This window comes from Chenopodium album, chromosome 10, assembly GCF_948465745.1.
Source record: "Chenopodium album chromosome 10, dcCheAlbu1.1, whole genome shotgun sequence".
NCBI classification, from domain to species: Eukaryota; Viridiplantae; Streptophyta; class Magnoliopsida; order Caryophyllales; family Amaranthaceae; genus Chenopodium; species Chenopodium album.
In genome coordinates, this window is record NC_137843.1 from 21,269,711 (window position 1) to 21,286,688 (window position 16,978).

The 16,978-nt window shown below is 34.7% G+C and overlaps 1 long non-coding RNA gene across 1 annotated transcript; it reads left to right on the plus strand.

Moving 5' to 3' along the window:
- The first annotated feature begins 7,205 nt into the window (after positions 1-7,205).
- Positions 7,206-10,226, plus strand: LOC145563785 (uncharacterized). Its single transcript, XR_014094605.1, has 2 exons — positions 7,206-7,456; positions 9,537-10,226. It is a non-coding gene; the product is annotated as an uncharacterized LOC145563785 (long non-coding RNA).
- The last annotated feature ends 6,752 nt before the right edge of the window (positions 10,227-16,978 follow it).

Here is a 16,978-nt window from a genome sequence, read left to right on the forward strand (position 1 = left end):
AAATATAGTGAGTTTCTCGTCAAAAAATATATAAATATATACTGTGTATATAGAGTTGAATTTAACCCAATGCATCGACCCGAATATGACCCGACCCAAAGTTGACCCGAAAATTGGGCGCGAAGATTGACCCGACCCGAATTGACTCGACCCGAACTGACCCGACCAAAACTCAACCCGACCCGACCCGATTATCAGTTGACCCGAAATCAACCCGAAACCCAAAATGACCCGACCCATACCCAACCCGAATGACCCATTTGCCAGGTCTAGTCGTGTCTACTGAGGCGGCGAATGAAATAAATTGACCAATAACTTTACGTGGAACTAAAATTAAATTTTAAGTTTTAAACATATACATATACTTGTAATTCTTGATACTACCTCCATTTCATAATATGTGCAATAATTTGACATATAGTAAAGAGGAAAAATATCTAATCATTGCAAATAATATGAAACGGAGGCAGTTTGTGAATTCAATTGTACCATGCGTATAACGCATTAGGTAAAAACAAGTAGCAGAAAACCTTTTTACTCTATCCGTTTTTAAATAAATGAAACGTTTTTTTGTGCACGGATACCAATACAACACTTTGACTGATTTTATATTTAATTATTATAACTTTTTTTTCTTAACTATACTTAAGCTAATTTATAAAGCAAAAATATTGATCAAAGTGATGCATGTGAATAGTGCCAAAGTCAAATTAGGGCACTTAGAATATAAAATAACATGTCATTATTTTGTAAAGAATGTGTACGATACTCGATTCACAAAATGATTCTCTCTAAAATTAAATCCTCCTAAAAATAATTCAAGTTTTCATTTTCAAATACCAAAATGTAACATTTAAAATTTCATTTACAAAATTTCAGTTTTCAAAATGTTTTATTTTGGTCGTATTTATCACCATTTCATTTATATATATATATATATATATATATATATATATATATATATATATATGTATATATATATATATATATATATATATATATATATACATATACATATATATATATATATATACATATATATATATATATATATATATATGTATATATATATATATATGTATATATATATATATATATATATGTATATATATATATATATATATATATATATATATATATATATATATATATATATGTATATAATTATAACATTCATCTTAATATGATCGTGTGTATTTATTAGGATGTTTATTATATGATTTAGGCCTTGTTCACTTCACATTATTTTTGCTAAATTGATATTATTTTTACTGAATTGAATTTTATTTTATTTTTGCTAAATTGAAATTATTTTTACTGGACTGAAATTATTTTTTACTAATTTCTATTATATTTTTTCTTTATAATTACTAATTTTACTTAACAGATGAAAATTAATTTTACTAAGCTTAACTTATTTAACCTGAACTGATTAAATTGTTTTTTTAAGGTGAACTAAACAGGATCTTAATTATGTTCTTCACCTGAAAACATAATGTACTTTATAATTGTTTGTAATGCACAAAAAATATAACACTATGTCCGCTCCAAATGTTCATTATTATTATATCATATATTGATCTTTATAGGATCTCTTGATAAACTGTCTTATATGTCGATATTCTTTCATTGTAGTAATAATGTACTTTTATAGTCACACGATGCTCATTACATATTGTGAAACGTTATTCGAATTTTGTCTTTCGGTCCTCCAAGATATATAGATATATATATAAATAATGTTCATTACAGAATCTCATTATGTTCTTTATTAGTACGAATGTTCTTTAGATCAGAAAATCAATCATTAATAACGGAGGCCTTAAAAACTATTATCATAATCATCAACCTTCATGATCTTGATTTTAAAAATAAAATATTCAATTCACAATTAGATGATAATTAATATATAAATATTATATATTTAAAAAATGATATTGAAGATTAAGGGTTAAATTAAAAAAAATGATAAATTCAAATAACATAGAAATTAAAACACATACAAACTTAACAATAAGAACAGGTACTACCTTGTATTCCTTCGAAAAACCCGTTTTCGATGGAATTCCACCGAAATGGTTGTCGATAACGTATTTGTCGAGAAAATGGGTTTTTTTCCGACGAGGCGTCGAATATGATTTCCCTAACGTACTATTTTCTGCCGAAGAATTCCGACGGAAGTTGCTAATTTTTTTTAAAAAAATGGGTCACCACTCAGCACCACCACCACCCACCAGCCATAACTTAAACTACACCACTCCCACTCTTAACCTTCACTAACGCACCTCCCTCAACTTCCACTCTTTCTCTCTCCTCTTCACCGCAATGCCGTACAGCCGAACCACCACCACCACCCACCACTAACCCTAAATGACCCCACCTAAAACCACCACCACCCACCCATAACCCTTGTTGAGGTAAATATTGCTCTGTACCAACAAGTTAAATGCTATATCTTGTTCTAGAGTATAAGGGCTTTGCCCCTCAAGTTACCGATTTTAAAGATTGAGAACCTTGCTAACGTAAAACAAACAAATAATAAAGCTTTCTCAAAAGAAGTAAAACAAGTTAGATTGCTCAAAGAAACGAGTAGATAAACATATGACAAAAAATACAAATGCATTTCATTAATGAAAAGATAGAGTCAGGTCTACAATTGTTCAAGTTGAAGAAGAGGTTACCTCCATGTTCATACAATTGGAAAACAAGAACGATTTTCAATACATGCTAGATGATAAGTACATTATTGCTTGGCTACTAAGCCAAGGGAAAACTACGAAAGCTAAGAGAAAGCTTAAAATCTATACTATATATTAAAAGGCGTTCCTAATCAAGGATACACGTCACGTGTCACCCCTCTCTTCCACCAAGAGCATGCCACATCACCCAATTAGATATGTGAATGCCACATGTCATTTGAAAAAATATTTTTGTCAAAAATCGAACTTGGGTCCATTGAAAAATGAATAAAAAGTCATACTAACTTTGCTATCTAATAATATGGTTAACTTATTCTTCTTAAATATATTTAATGTAGACCATGAGAATGTTTTTCTTTGTACACTGTTATGTACATGCAAAATACTAAAAGTAAAGTTTCATCTACATAAAATATAATATATAAAAACTATAATATATTAATTTTTAACGTATCGACCTGGGGGCATCGCCCGGACTAAACACTAGTTAAGGAAATGAAATGCTTGTTGTTGAGTTGTTTGTTGATATCTTCTTTTAGTCCTTGCACTTTTTTTATAGGCAAAATGGAGCGATTATGGATGATTCCCATAACTATTGTACAATTATACTTCTTGGCACCAACTCTACTTTAAAAATTAAAATCATCCATTAGACTTCTAATCCGGTTTGCATATAATTGGGCCTTAGTATGATATTGGCCCAAGGGTTATTATGCTTTAATTAATCTAGCTCAAAGATCCCACACTGATTCTAGGACTTCTCAACTTGGTCAAAGTCAAGAAAGTCAAATAAAAGTCAAAATACTGATTTTTTTTTTGTGTAACAAATGTCCTCCTAATTTGGTGGTTGATGACGTTTGAAATCGATCAAATTACTACCTCCGTTACATATTATTTGCAACGATTAGACATTTTCTCTCTCTATTTTATGTCAAATCGTTGCAAATAATGTGTAACGGAGGTAGTATAACTCTTTAAGCAAAAATATAAAGCATTGCATATGTCTAACTCTTTAAATGGCAAACACAAAATATAAACATTTATGATTTTTCTAAATGAAATAAATAAAATTAAAACCCCTTTTCTCTTTCCCCTTCCTCTCCTACCTCCATTAAAGCAGCCCCTTTCTCATCCACCTCCATTAAATCCGGCAACCCCGTACCCACATTCATTCAATCGATGCCACTACCCCTTCCCGACCACCCCTCCCCTCTTCTTCCCCTTACTTTTCCAACCGCCCCCTTCGTCTCCCTTTCCGACCACCCCGCACCCACTTTAAATCAGCAACCATGAATCCCGAAACTCCGACCACCCTCAAAACCCCAAAACCACCACCAACCTCCAAAACTTTGAAACCACCAACATCCCAAAAACCACCCTTCTCCTGAAATCCCCCATCGCTTCTAGGTTGAAGATTTGGCTGGGTTGCAGACTTGCAGAGGTGTTATGGGGTTTCGTGGGTAGCTAATTAGCTATGTTCCATGGGTTTGGTGGCTAGGTTTTGAGCTACGTGGATGGGTTTCTTGGGTTTTGGGGTTTGGGGGTGGCTGGGGTTTAGTGGTTGGGTGATTCGGTGGCTGGAGGTGGTTGGTGTTAGGGGGAAAGTGGAGGAGAGAGAAAAGTTTTTTTATTAAATTAAAAAAATTACCTGAACAAGAGGTATCGAATTTTAACGGGCCAAAGCCTGGATTACGTAAATTAATTTTAACTGAAATAAAAGTTATAATTTAGATACAAACTTTATTTAAATTTAATTTTTATATAGCAATGATTTTTTTAAAAACTTTATTTGGAGGGAAAAATTGCAAATAATAGTACAATGTTTGATCGGTTCTTTTTAAATAATACAACTTTTCGATTATTCATTAATATTACAACCTTTAAAGGGTGTTGAATTTTAATATGCAAAAAAGCTTATAACCTGTGAAACTGGTTACCATGACACGTGTTGTCATGTAATTGGTTTTAAAATAAAAAAATAGGTTTTAAATTAATTAAAATTGTTTAACATTTAATTAACTTATAATTAATTTTTAATTTTTTGATAAAATAATTTTAATTAAAAAAAAAAAATCCACCCACCCAACCACCACCGTGCCACCACCACCTCTCCCCCTCACTTGTTTTTTTCACACAACTATTCCCCTGCCATCACAGCCCAACCAACAACAGCAGCACCGAACCACCCCCGCATCTCCCTCACTCACAGCCATGTTCCCTCACTACCACGACATCAGCCACAATCAGCACCACCTCACGCCACCCAGCAAACAATTGCAGCCGCTAGGAAGCAAATAACGACACTGATGTACCGCTACTTCACCGCCACCTCTATATCGCATCCCCTTTCTGGGTTTCGGGTTTAACTTAGAAAACCCGTTTTCTAGGGTTTCAGGTTTTCTAGGATAAACGAATTTTTGGTGGTTTTGGGTGGGGGAATAAAATTTATGGGGGCCGGAAATTCGGAAAACAGGGGAAAGGGTGATTTCGAGGCTGCAGTGGTCGGGAAGGGGTGGAATCAGAAGTGTTGTTCGTGAAGGTGGAGGTTGGTTGCGATTTTCGCGTGTTAGGTTTTGTTTGGATGGGTGGCGCGACGGGTAAGGGAAAATCGGGATAACAGTTGGTCGTTAATGGGTGAACGGGACGCCGACCGATTTCTGGGCTGGGGAAGAGGGGAGCTGCGTGAAGAGGAAGGGGAGAGGGGATGTATGGTGGGGAAGGTGGTGGGAGGGGTGGTGGTTTTTTTTTAAATAATAATAATAAAAGTAATTTTTATTATTTAATATATTTTAAAAATTAAAAATATTAAATAAATTAAAAAAAAAATCAATTAAATTGACAATACAAATAAAACAACACGTGGCATGGTAACCTTGAAAAAATAGGTTATCAAAGGTTTTTGCCTGTTAAAATTCAACACTCCCTAAAGGTTGTAATATTAAGAAAAATCAAAAGGTTGTATTATTATTTACAATTTTTCCAATTTTTAATAGTGTTTTGCCAAGTGTCATCCTATGTTCCCATTTAATAATATGTAATAATTGATTGATTTCTCTCCATTTTTTTTTAAATATAAAAATGAAGTAATTCTCTATCCTATTTTCTATTTTTTTTAAAAAAATATATAACGAAGCTAATATATGTTTAATATTTAAATGTCACAATTGTCAAATTTCACCATCTTTGAAATTTTGACAATTTTAAAAATTCGAAATTTCCTGGAAAAAAACAAGTATAATTTTTAATTAAAATTACGAACAACTCATTTTCGCGATTGAGTCAAGAAAACCCCCGAGGCCTTAATATATAACCCAAACAATCCATTAACATGACAATAATATCAACCTACCTTGACCTTCTCCAAATTTCTAGTACTAGTGTAGTAGTGTTGTATTTTTACTTTACAATCTCCCATCTCTAACACGGTTAAATTTCAAAGCGAAACCGTTTAACTGTCTGAAATCAAGCGATTAAAATGAAAATCGAACTGATTAAAAACAGATTATTTGAAATCGAAAATCGACCCGAATCGTATTTTAGTCAACCCTAAACCAAAACGATTCGAATAATGTTAAACCGTAACGAATTGAACCCGTTAACGAACCGAACCAAATCTAAACCAAACTGAACCGAAAAAGAACCTAATCGTTTCTAACCCAAAGCCATTTGAACTGGGTTAAAAATCGTTTACACTGAACCGTTCATAAATCTAACCATTTTCAAACTGAACCGCTTATAAACCGAACAGCTAATAAACCGAACCATTAGCAAACCGCTGACTTTTATAACTTGATAGTCTTAGTAGAGTTAATCTTGTCATCTTGATCTAAATGTATGAACTATAAAGGGAAGATTAAAATCACGTTAAACGAAATTTTAAATGAAATCTAATTATGCACACATGTTTACTACGAAGTACAGAGTACATTATTACGATAATTGAATCTCGTTTAATTCCTTGAAAGGGCTGAAACCGACAAACCCAAACGAGAATTGTACCATTAAAAATCGATTATTAAACCGAAAACTGACCCAAACTGTATTTAATAAACCCAAAATTGAACCGGTCCAAATAATGTTAAACCGCATAAGAACCAAACTCGATAAAAAAAACCGAACTAGTTCTAAATTGAACTGAAACAAAAAAGAATTGAACCATTGTTAACCCGAAATCGTTTGAATCGGGTTAAAAACCGTTTACAAACCGCAACCCATTGCACCAAATCGTTTACTACCTGAACCAAATTAAAACTGCGTAAAAATTAACTGAAACCGAGTCAATAATAATTGAACCAAACTGAACCGAAACCGAATCAAATTAAAACCGCGTAAAAATTAACTGAAACTAAAACGAAAATAATTGAACCGAACTGAATCGAAACCAACCTGCAGGTCACTTGAACCGATTTCAAAACGAACCAGTTTCAAACCGAATCGAAACCGTTTTGACAGTGCTAGCTAGTGATTTTTCTTCCTATTTGTCTCTCCTCCTCCGTAGTTCGTACGCACCTCGTCCAGACGTCCACCATCCAGCCCTTCATTTTTCTCTCTCCTCCTTCTTACACCGTCAAAAGGCGATAACCGAATCCTATCGAAGATGTTGAGGGTGGCGGCAAGGCGCCTCTCTTCTCTCTCCTCTTCTTCATGGCGGCAAGGCGCCTCCTCCTCTGTCGTCTCCAAATCCCCTCTGTCTCGCGACGACCAGGAGTCCAGTTCTACCTCCTTGTTCTTACCCCATTATTATACTCACCTTCGAGGTTAGGGTTCTCTTCTGATTTCAACATTTTAAAGAATATCTTGATTTGGTTCAGTTTTTTTTGTTTTGCTTTTGAAATTAGGGTTTTGTTTGATTGTGGTTGTTTTGATTCTGCTGATGATGATTTTGTTGCTGGGATTTGAAAATGATCTTAAAAAGTTGCAGTCTTTGGTAGTTTTAAGATGAATTTGTTAGGGCTATGCTTTGAATTTGTATATGTTTGAACCTTTATTGCTTTGATTATTCGGCGATTCGATGAATATGCGGATAAATGTTACTTGTTTGTTGTGGTTGAATTCCGAATCAATTTAGGCTAGGTTTCAGGAGAGGTGAAATTATCTGGATTTCAGATGTGCAATTCTAAAATCAATAGAAGCCTGCCCTGGAGCTGGGAGTTTAGATGCTGGTGATTGGATGTATTGAACTTACCGCATCGAGTTTTTTTTAATCGGATATATTTTAGGGGAAATGGAGAGTTGAATTATTTGCGAGCGATGTTATTTTGTGTGGGCATACTCTGCTGTTGATTGCTGATATGATTGGGATCGAAATACATGGTATAATAAGCTTCATGGGTGGATGGCAATTATAGGTTTTCAATGTGGAACTATTTTTCTTAGGGAATTTGTTCTTCCTGAGTAATCGCTGGGATGTACATTTTAATTTTGCAACATTTATGTCAGCAGTTTGTAAGTTGCAAACTTGCAACTAAAGATGTTTGGTTAATATTAATTATACTATGGTAGTTTTAACAGAGAGGGAGTTTATCTTATACGAGAAAACATGGTATTAGCTTATCAATGGCAATGTCGTAGATACCAAAAAAATTAAATGCAAATTTTACATTCAAGCTTGTGGGATCATCTGATTGACATTAGAGAACCAGACTTTATACTACAGTCAGAATTATAACCCTTTCAATGTTATGTCATCTGCGTTTTCAAATCTCTGGTCCATTAACTGGAGAATTGGACATTTGTTATGTGAATAACCTTACAGCTTTGAATTGGTTTGCCTGAAGATATAAGATGGACATATCAAACCAAATCTGCCTTATCCTGAGGTGGTTGTGAGCTGAACATTGGCTGGATTCATTTATTGCTTTGTTTGTTGAGTCTTTCAAAATTTTTAGCTCAATTTAGGTTGAATGTTAATCTTGATCTTTCATGGATGTCAATTAAAGAGATTAGGTTTGACTAGATCATAATTTTTCAAAAGATATTTCCCTCTTTTAAGGACTTTTTTTATTTTATTGTTGGGATTATACCCTGTTACTAGTTTTAAATACGAATATAGACGAAGACTTAAAGTTAAGTTTGTCATTAGGAGCTTTTAACCTTGCAATATTGCATTCGTGTTAGACTCACACAATGTGTGGGGACTTTGTCAAACTCATTTCACTTATTAGCAGAGTTGCTATAACTGATAAACTTGGCTTGTGCCCTTCACCCTCCAATATTATATTTGATGCTAGTTATGTAGATTTTCAAAAGTTTCATGCCAATCACATTAGAGTAATAGTCATTCTAAACTGGGTGTGGAGAATGTTATGGAAGAAGTTTGAACTGTAAAGAGGGTAAGACTGTAAGAGACATTGAGGAGATGCTTAAGAGCACAAAGATAGATAATTCTGACTTAGACCGGGAATATTTCTGATGAATTTTTGACCTGCGAGTAAATGAGCCTACTCTCCCTTGACCCTTTTGTTTGTATGTGTGGCAACCCCATTTAAAGAAGCTGGAATAGACCACATACCTGGTTTACTGAAGCTTGCTTTACTTGTTAGTGTCATATGTTTGCAGTAGCTGGTTCATTGGTGTTTATGGTTGAGCTGAGTCTTGCTATTATTTCCTTATTTTACTCAAAGAAATCCTCACTCATTGATCGCAATGTGCATGTGATCTTGAGTGAATTTCAGTGCCTATCTTGGCATTTTTCTTAGGCATTGCTTGTAATTTGTATTGGCTTGTGCATGAATTTTTGTGCTGTAAATGGTGTTCTTTCCAAATATATGAATAATAAACTTGACTTTTAACTATTCCTTTCTCTTCCCCCATAACATAATCTAAACATGTTTATAGTGGGAGCAAGGATACATACAACTGCCACCAAAGAAGCTGGGAATTTTGGGACGTCAAGTCACACGAACTTTGTCAAGAATGTCTTACAGGAAGATATGAGGGAAGCTCCCGGACAACGCCAAGACAATGCTGCAGAAAAGTTGGATATTGTACACATTAAGTTGATCAAGAACAATACTTTTGTCTCCATTACCGACTCCAAGGGGAACAAAAAGGTAGGAGCATCTTCAGGATGCCTGGAAGAAATGAAAGGTGGTCCGAAGCTTTCACGATATGCTGCGGAAGCAACAGCAGAACATGTGGGAAGACTTGCAAGAAATCTTGGCTTGAAATCAGTTGTCATGAGAGTAAATGGGTTCACTCACTTCAAGAAGAAGAAGCAAGCAATTCTTAGCTGGAGAGAAGGCTACACTTTTGGTAAAGGAGATCATACTCCTATTGCATATATTGAAGATACCACTCGGCGTCCACACAATGGATGCCGGCTTCCAAAGAAGCGTCGTGTCTAAGTGGTTTTGGGGTGGATATCTATGACAAATAATAAAAATGAAACATATTTTGGATCATTTAGGCATTTTATTGATGTTGAAAGCTCTTGAATTAGAGTCCATCTAATTTAGTTAGATTCCAATTTTGAAAGTACTTTTAGTCATAAGCCTAATACACATACTCCTGTTTTTTTTTTTTTTTTTTTTTTTTTTTTTTTTTTTTTTTTTTAAACTCTTTCATAACATCAAAATGTTGTGCAACAAGAAATTTAACGTTGTCATACATGATTGGCATAATTGCATTCATTGATGTGAAATATATCTTAACTACACATTGTAAAATTATGTAAAATTTGCACACCTACACAAAATGGTCTCTGAAAATATTTTGCGAACAAAATCTAATCACTATAGATCTACTTTAGTGACATTACTAGGGATTAACCAAAAAGTTGGCAAATGTTTAAATTACTTCCTCCATTTCATATTATGTGCAATATTTTTCAAAAATGAATGTTTCACATTATCTACAACAAACTAAAACTTTTCTCTTCTGGTAAATTTTTTTGTATGAAAATACCAACATACCCTTACTTAACTTCACTACACACTAAATAATAAGTTGTTAACTAATAAACCTTAAGAGCATCTCTAATGGTTTAATTATAAGGACTTGCTTGCAATTAAAATAAAATATCTAGCTACATACTTACCATTGGAGAAATAATTGTAAGGACTTGCTTGCAATTAAAATAAAATATCTAGCTACATACTTACCATTGGAGAACAAAAAATTGAGCAATATGCTAGCTATTGTAGCTCAAACAAGCTACATGCTTGATTGAAAAAAAAGACAAATAAACTCCACTCATATTGTAACACGTTCTAGACACCTAAAAATGTCTCCCCAAATCCAAACCCGATGATGAACAACCTTTCACCACCATTATTGTTCGAGTTGAGTATTTAACCTTTGGGGTGCTTAAATCCATATTCATTCCCAATACATTTCATAAACCAATCCAATTCCTAGCTCATTTTCCTAAACCATAACTTACTTTCCACTTTTCGTGTCCACATCACAAAACTGAGAGAAACTGATTTTGTGGCCCTATAAATTTGATCTAATTATTATTTGGTTGGATAGGTATTGAAATAATCTTTCCAACAATGTATCATAAGCCCAATTCCGATTTAAAACGAAGAAGATATGATCAAAATACTAAACTCGGCCCAAAACCGACACCCTTTCACTAAAACGGTAATATCTTAAAATCTACAAATTATTTTGACCTGATTCCAATTGGGTTGGAAAGTAGACTTGATAAGATTTCCAATGATATATTATATGCCTTATTTCGAGTTATGGATCTAAAGTTATCATAATTTAAAAACGCATAAAAAACTGGAATTACCGCAAATTAGCTAAATTGCCGCGTCGCGGGGGATGATGACGTGGCACGGGGCTTGGTACCGTGACACGGTATTCTTCACTGTGTCATAGTGCTTTCCCGTGTCTTATCCGCGTTTCTTATGGAAAAATTGTACACCGTGACACGGCGCCACGTGCCACGCCACGGTGGACTTTGCCGCGTCACGACATTCTTTGCCGTGTCACAGTACACATGGCGTGACACGGGATTTTTCAGTGTTTTCTCCGCGTACACACTACACATGCTTTATCATTTTAGGGAAAAATAATGCACCGCGACACGACAATATGTACCGTGTCACGGCACCCTCTGACCGTGTCACGACACTCCAAAAATAGGGTTTTTATCTTTTCTAGGGTTCCGTGTGATTCCCTACTCATTTCCTCTATAAATACCCCCTCCTTTCTGCAGTTCGAGGCACCAAATTATTCTCTTTTCCTCTCTTCCACACCAAAAATCATTCTCTTCTCTCTCTCTCTCTCATACTCCAAGCTTTAAACCTATATTCCTAATTACATCATTCTTTCCTTGAGCACTCCAAGGAGTCCATACAACATCTGAGGTTCCGTTCTTTAACCAAGGCGTGAAAGGTAGAATTAACTGAGGGTTTGGACCAAATCAACTCTACTTTTAATTTAATTCAATTTCCATTTGATTTATATTTTTATTGAAGTTACTAACAGTTTATTCATGATGTAGCAATTTAAAGGAGCGTGCGAAATGTGAGTAATTAATTTTTTTAATTACTTATTTTATTTTAATATTGCTAGTATCATGATTAGGTTTATTTATATTTGATTTGACTAACGATATTATTGGTAAATTGCCTCCAATATTAATGTTTATTCTATTATATTTTTATGATCACCATATTGCATGTTAAAGGGAATATGTACTTGGAAATCACGCCTAATAAGATAATTTGGACAACCGATTTAGGTTCCTTTTTAATCTTGTTATTTAATCGAAGTGATCACAATTTTTTAGAATTATATGTTGCATTAATATTCAACCAATTAAGCCTAATAATAGTTTGGAGCGAATTGAATACTTTGTTTGTATGCCTTTGAAATCGCAGGAATAACTTTTCACTATAAGAATCGAGTATAGGCCAATACGGGCGAATGTGACTCCATGACTCACTTCGTACCATCATCCCCGATCCTCTTTTCGTGGTTCCGAACCATATTGAGTTAGTAATTTCATGGATTATGAATGGGGTGTAACCTTCACAGGTCAATCGTTGTTGCCTATCGTTGTCCCTTAATCGTGGTTGCCTTTTATGATCCGTGAACGGTTTACAAGTTCCTTAAAAACTTGTTGGCGGCTCCCTACTTTCCTTGTCCCTAATTGTTAGTTTAGATGAACTACTACAAGAGGGGGGGGGGTGAATGGTAGTAGGTTCCAATCGCGGAACTTAAGCGGAAATTAAAAACAAAACGCAAAAGGAACTTAAAGCACACATCAATTTTACGAGGAAACCATCCAGTGCCTAGCTGGAAGTAAAACCTCGGCCCTATAGGGACTTATAAACAAATTCCACTATAATAGGCAACTCTCCTAGTACAACCTATTACACAGATCTTTGCTTCGCAAGTTCCTCCACGGACACTCGCTAATTGATAAGAACCTATCCTATCAGATCTAAGACACACTCAGGCACCTTTTTCGACCCAAGACACACTCAGGTTCCTTTTTCGACTTAAGACACACTCAGGTTCCTTTTTCCCACTGTGCACCCCAAGACACACTCGAAGTGACTCACTACCACTCGAATTTTAGAGAATTCAAACTCTTACACTCAAACGTGAATTTAAGTGAATTCACAATCTCACCCCAAAACCCAAAACCCAAAACACTCAAACCCTTTTCCCCATTACAAGATCTCATTGAATAACTCTAAATACATATATATGAATAAAGAGACAAAACTAATATGTTGGACACTCGAAATCTGTCTGGAACTCACTGGACGAACTGTAACCAAAACCTGATAGGAACTTTGACCAGGAGGACTGACTTAGCTTCGTGGTGAAGGATAAAACCATTAAGCACGACCACTCCACTTCATCAGCCTCAACTTTGAATGAATACATATGAGCATATTTATAGTACACTCAAATTATTCATTTCACCTTGAAAAAGATAGGTTTTATGAAAAGATAAGTTTAAAAGATATTTTCTAAAACAAGTCTTCCGAAAATATATCTTTTTGTTAAGAATAAAATCTGTCAATAATAAAAAGATATAATTAATATAAAATCAGATTTTATTCAAAACTTATCTTTTTGTTTAAAAATACTTTTTAAACTAACTTATCTTTTTCCAAAAGGTATTTATTAGAAAATAAATATCTTTATTCAGTAAAACCAAATCCCTAAAAGATATGCATGTATTAGATAAATATATATCATTAAAACCGACTTTTAAAGACGTGCATACTTAAGTTCCTATTAGGTTCGGAACTTCTGACAGTCTCTGAGTTCCTGACAAGTCAGTAACTCTAATTTCATTGACTGTCTGGATTTCACCTTGGCTCTATATAAACTTGTTCCAGACCGACTTTTATGTCCAACATACTTACATGAATCCTAGAGCAATATACTTCTATTTCTCCGTCTTCATGTTGCTTCTCTGAGATTCTTGTTCTGGAATTCTGTAGTCTTAATGTATTCTGGATCTCAGGATTTGCCCCAGCATTACACCGGAACCAGGTCGTTACACCCGTTTTGAAGTTCCTGTTAGGAAACTTCGGGAAGTTCCATTATTGGAACGCTTCTTCTGTGTTTACTTGTCCTCATGGATCTTCTAAAGTTCCTTTGTCTCAGTTCCTACTTCAGCTCCCAACGGTTACTGAACCTGCAAACATCACAACACTAGAAAATCCTTATTAGATGGAAGTTTGCTCAATCATAACTATCATCATCAAAACCTCATAAGGGTCAACAAGTTGCCCCTTTTTGATGATGACAAACTGAGCAAACTTCTAAGGATAACAGAGTAAAACAGAAGGTTAGTTTTTTCATTTATAAAAACAATAAAGAAAACTAAACTAAATTAAAAGACTCCTACACATACATGACCTATATATTCATAGGATACAATAAAGAAAACTAAACTAAATTAAAAGACTCCTACACATACATGACCTATATATGCATAGGATACAATAAAGAAAACTAAACTAAATTAAAAGACTCCTACACATACATGACCTATATATGCATAGGATACTTACCTCGTGAAGCTAACATATGCAAACACCTATTTACATAGTTACCTTCATGGTTCCTTAGCCATCATCATACTTATCAACCATAACACTCATCATTGTTCTTGTTCCCTTATTGCTTATCCTATATTGCTTAAGTTCCTGATATATACCTGACGTTACTCAGGTTCCTCGTACCTTGTTCCAAGCATGACTTGTTCTTTCTATGCACAACTAGACAAACATGTTAGATAGATAATCATCATTAGTTTATAATCATCAAAACCTAATTACTCAACACTAATCGTTGTCCCTAATCGTATATGTCAATTCCCATTTCCTAAGTGCCAAGCATATTCACAACATTCTTACGTAGGCGCACTTCAAACGATGCCTACACATGTGTACAATTATTATTTTTTTTATATTAATTTTTTGCAAATTACAAGATATTGTAGCTTACCATTGGAACACTTTGTTACTAAAAAGTGTTGTAGGTTAAAAATTGATGTGGAAAAGCAAGTTACAAGGCATTGTAGCTTGCCATTGGAGATGCTCTAATTAATTCATCCATTATTAAAGTCCTAACCCACACGCTTTCCTCTCTTAGCCACCACTACTTTTTCTCTCTCCTTCCTCTCAGCCACCACCACTTTTCTCTATCTTTTCTCGCAACCACCACACCACCACTGTCATTACAATTCGCTGTCTCTCACTCTCGTCAAAGTCTTTGGCACTCCTCGTTTGAGTTGCTACCCCTCCTCGTCTGAGTCTCCGACACTTACTCTTCCCCTTGTGTGGGTCGCCGCCACCTCTTATTGTGTTAAAGTTTTTCCCTTCCTTGAAATTGAAACCCTAGAAAAGAGAATTTGAGATCGATTGGGCTTGAAAATCTTAGATCTAAAGCAAAAATGGTGGGTTTTCAGATCTTGGTGGTGTTAAGATGGGTGAGGGTTGGCTGGGAGTTGGTTCAAATGAGTCTTGGGTGATTATAGTTAGGATTTAGATTTCGCAAGTGGTGAGATGGTGGTTACGGGGTGTGTGTTAGGTGGGTTTGTGGTGGCCGTGAGTTGGGTGGGATGGGTTTTGGGTGTTTATGGTGGGATTTCAGATTTTTGGTAATGGTGAGAGGGTGGTTACAAGGTGTATGTGGGAAAGCTTTACGATGGCCGGTGGGTTTGTGGTGGTTATGAGGTGGGTTTGTGGTGACGTGGCAACAGGTTGGCTGGGTTGGGTGGTGTTTAATTTTTTAGTTTCTCTCTCATCCAAATAAATCACATACCCCTTATTTCTTAATCTTAGCTTAAGAAATTTTTTCTTGAAATTTGTGCAACCAAGTTTGTTGTAGATGATAGGAAACGAAGGAAGTATAAATTTTTTGGTAAATTATTATTTGATACATATAAAATTCATGGTAGAGAGCGGAGAAGAAAAAGAAAAGAAGGTAGGGGAGGGATGGGATGAGATAGACTTGTCAATCGGGTCGGGGTTGGGTTACTACAGGTGACGGGTCATTTTGGGTCGGGTCACTTCGGATCACGGGTCAAGAAATGCTCAACCCTAACCCAATGTTTTGGGTTCTGATCAACCCGAATTTTTTATTGAATTTTTTTTTGCTTATTTTTAATTTTTTAATTTTTTTATTTTTCAAGCTTACTTTGCTGCGTTTTTTTTTTTTCACAATTTTTTAATCGAAAATTTTCACCATATAATTTTTAGCCATTACATACTAAATAATTTAAATCGTCACTATTTTACTAAAGCACGTCAATTTCTAACTAATAAAAAGTAAAAATTATAAACTTAAAAATAAAACTTTTAAACATCCCAAAATTTAAGGTAGAGACCAACATAATTATATATGTGGATTATAATATCTATAGACATGATATCAGTAAACCTATCAATCGGTGGCATGATGGTGATGTAGGTTATACCAATGCAAGTAGTGTGGGTCGATAATTAGTGTAGAAGGTGATTGGTATGGATTTGAGCAAGAGTTATATGAGATAGATAGATGAGAAGGAGATGAAATGGATATCCGATGGTAGACAAACAATCAAACTTAATCAATAAACTAATATTAATTTTCAAATAAATGTATTTATTTTTTTAAAAAAACCCACAAAATTGGGTCGACGGGCCGGGTTCAAGTTTGGGTCAGGTTTAACTCGCAAATTTACAGGTTGAACAGGTTATATCGGGTTACGGGTTAAAAACTTTGTTCAACACCCACAAAATCGGATCGGGTTTGGGTCAGGTTTGCGGGTCAGATCAAAAATTGACTTATATAGGTGAGATAAATGTAGC